The 3,942-nt window shown below is 35.4% G+C and overlaps 1 long non-coding RNA gene across 1 annotated transcript; it reads left to right on the forward strand.

The window, feature by feature from the left end:
- The first annotated feature begins 1,001 nt into the window (after positions 1-1,001).
- LOC132054927 (uncharacterized) lies at positions 1,002-2,073 on the forward strand. Its single transcript, XR_009414414.1, has 2 exons — positions 1,002-1,803; positions 1,908-2,073. It is a non-coding gene; the product is annotated as an uncharacterized LOC132054927 (long non-coding RNA).
- Positions 2,074-3,942: the final 1,869 nt, after the last annotated feature.

Consider the following 3,942-nt stretch of genomic DNA (forward strand, 5'->3'; position numbering starts at 1 on the left):
TTAGTAATCCTTTGCATAGCCAAAATAGGCTACACGTCAACGTCTTCGTCCGAAAATCTTTCATCATCTCCGGTCGAAGACAGACAAGCTGTTGACACCTAATTTTGGCTCGCCATGCTTAAAATTAACGTTTTGGGGCCCTGATTCGTTAAAGAGCATAAAATAGCTTTTTACACATTTTTACATCTTTTCGACAATTTATTGATGATTATCCTCATTTTAGGAATTTTATCAATTTATTGTCATTTTTAAGAATCATTATTCTTGCACATGTACAGCGTAATACTACAATTTTGTGCAATTAATAATTATTTCTTAATTTTATAACAGTACATTTTTATATCTTATACATTAATATTTATATTTTTACACTTACATTATTATTTATACATGTATTAATTAACTATATTTTAGTACAGTCCTTCAGTATAGAGAAAATCGGAGCAATTAATTTTCAAACGCAGAGCAAAAATTCGATCAAGTCAGGGTCTCGTCACCTTTTAAAAAGTTGACATTTGAAGTGATTGGTTGAGTTCTTCATCCATTGGTTAATATATTTTTACACATGAGTTAAAAGGGGTAAAGGGGACAAGAGAGGGAAGACCATTATTCTTTGGACAATAAGATGGGTCATTTTGTTTTATAAAAGAAGTTGGAGGGCTCAACTTTTATTTTAATCATCTTTTATCTTCATTTACACACACAACACATACATTTTCAGATTTTTGCCTCTTCTAAACCTAATACTACATTATTTCTCTTCCCTTCTCCCTCTTCACAAAAAACCACCACCGTCGCCACCACACCGGAGCTCGGAGCTCCGGCGACGCACCAAACCACCCCCACACGCCGACAAGCCTCCACACCTCCACCACTTCGTCTCCATCTTCTCCCTCTCGGTTTCATTTGTTTGCCACCGTCGGGTCGGCTGCCCCCACGAACCGCCACATCACAGCCTCTACTCCCTCCGTCACACCCCTCTCCACCACCAGCCGTGAACCCCCACTGCCCCACAACTTCCTCTTCCTCGCCCTACAAAACCGCCACCTCTCCGCCATCCTCTCCGGCGAACTCACGTCGCCGGAGCAACCAACAACGCCACCAACTCCACCGCCAGCAACCATCAGTGAGCAACCACCAGTCCACTTCTTCTTCCTCACACCACGAACCAAACAGCCCCTTCCCCATTCCGAGCTCCACCACCATTCTCCGACGTCCCTGTGCTAATTTTGACACTGCCGGAGCATCGTCTCCGGCATACCGTGCTCGCTGATGACCCATTGCTTCTGCAGCTTTGTTGAATTTTTTTTTTTACTTAGTTATATTTTGTAGTATATTTTTGGTTCTGCTAATGTTTGTTATTGTTGGTTTGTTGTGCTACTGTTGGACTATTTTTTGCGTTTATAGCCAATCCATTTTGTCCCGTTTTAGATCTGGCCGGAGTTGAATTTTTCGGTGACTGTTTGAGATCTCCGGCCAGCATTTAAATGATTGGTGTTTGCTACTGTCTCTTTTCGTTTTGGGACTGGTTTTGCACTTATTTTATTTTCCAGCGATGAGCTTAGCTTCGTCTTCGCAGGCGAAACTTGCTTCCTTTGGCTACTGCCCGCAGTTACTATCGGTATTCAGACTGATTTTACTTTTCTGTTACTAAATAAATGTTGGCTTTGTACCCGAAAAAATACTTTTGGCTATCAATGGTACTGTTACCTTTTTTTATCGCATTTAGTTAAATTCATTTGGGCGAATACTAAACCCAAATGGCCGATGAAGAAATTTCCGTCGATTTCCAAGGCCTCCCATGTACAAAAGACGAGTTTTTTATTTTTAAGTTTATTCATTATTTCATTAATTCATTCAATAGTTATTTATTCTCTTACTAACATTTTTACTAAGTGTTTATACAGGTACCCGGAGATACATCCCGAAGACGACACTCGGAAGGAACCCGAAGACTTCATCGAATCACTGTTTGTATTTACTTTCCGCATTTTTTTTTATAACTGTACAAAACATAAACTCATAGTATAGTGGAAACTTTATTTTTGGAATGACGGGTTGATATATTTATTTACTTGTCGCCTTGTTTGTTAAACTTAAAATTGTCATTCGCTTTAGGCAAGACTTAGGCCGTCAATACTTTCATAACTAGATTAAATTGACTTGGTATAAATACTTTGTTAAATAAATTCACACTTTTGACGTTTAGGCAAAAATACTAGTCCATCCTTTATTTTATATTCTTTATACACTCTTAATACAACTTACATTTTATATTGTTTTGTGCACACTAATACATACTTTAATTAAGTTAAATCCACATTTTGACGCTAGGCAAATATTAAGTCGTCCATTTACAAATCTTTTATTCTTTAGAGGCATTACACATTTTCACTCATTTTTTATTCACAATTCCTTATACTTATTTTTTACTAATACTTTTTACAATTATTTTGTTCCTTATTCTTTTGATAGGATATTCATTAAACAAACACTCTTTTTAACTAAATGTAGAAACAAGTCAAATAAACTTCACTTTTCTGAATAATTTCGTTATATAAAATCTTTACACCAATGAATATTCGTAAATTATTTTTACATTCTTTATGCATTAATATACCTAGTTATACAATTCTTTATACATTTTAGGTTCGACGTACACTCTTTTACACTTAAATATGTTCTTATATGTTTAATATACATACATTCTTTTAATATACATAGACGCACATTACATAGATGCACATTCTTTATATCCTTGATATATTTATTTTTACATAGTCTTACATTTTTTTTTTTATATATTCTTAATATAGTTATACTTTCTTTACACTAACATATATATGTACCCTTTGTACTAACAGATATATTTTTATACTTATGAGGTACATTCTCTTTATACTCTTTTATATATTCTTTTTTTATACTTGGAGCCGTTCAAAATAGGGCGTAACAATACCTATCAATGATGGTCGTAAATCTATATGAGTGCGTATATAACGCCTGTAAGCCTCTATGGCATATCGTCATATCATATTGGCTCCTCTGTGGCCATAATCAATATCATCATCATAGTAGTAATGCGTATATAACGCCTATATCTCTCCTCATACTTTACATATATATAATATTCGCGTATATAACGCCTTCTGGTCACGGGTCAATATACATAAATATATAATGAATGTAATGCATGAATAAACTGTATGAACAGAACGGGCTACATAAGACTAGACTCATGAATAGAAGGATAACTCATAAATGGGATACATGAACATCAAAGACTAAAGTGCGTCTAATGCTTGTAAGAGTAGAGTAATATGGAAGCTCGCTTAGTCGCTTGTTAGATCATATCATAGGATCATGCCAAAGAAGAAAAGGATGACCTTAACATACCTGGAAGTATACTCAATCGTCCAACTTCTACCTCTCGAACTTGCAAGTCTACAATTAAGATAACATAGGGCTTAATTAGGCTATTTACCTCGCTTACTAACCATCCTCAATTACATATAAAGCTCAATGAATCATAGACAATAATTTCCTTTGTAAGCTTACAACTCTCCAATTTCTCATTCGATCCCACATCAACTACAATACTTACATCAACAATGACAACACATATATATTAAAATATACGTAAACCCGTTTCCAATGATCTCTTAAAATAACCCTGTATCACTACATTGCCCTTCATCAACTTAACACTTTCACAATTACCTTCTCTTCACTTAACATCACTAAAACTCTTGACAACCAACTTAAATATAAAGGTAGAAATCATTCACATACCTTGAGGGGTCAAGAATCCCAAGAATCACTTCAACTTCAACACCCTAAACTTCACAACCTTGAAGAAACCCTAGAAGCCACCTTCTTCTCACCATCTCGGGTTTACGGGATCCGGGTCTTGTCAAATCTTCACTAATACGATGAAAATTA

Source organism: Lycium ferocissimum, chromosome 4 (assembly GCF_029784015.1).
Source record: "Lycium ferocissimum isolate CSIRO_LF1 chromosome 4, AGI_CSIRO_Lferr_CH_V1, whole genome shotgun sequence".
NCBI lineage: Eukaryota > Viridiplantae > Streptophyta > Magnoliopsida > Solanales > Solanaceae > Lycium > Lycium ferocissimum.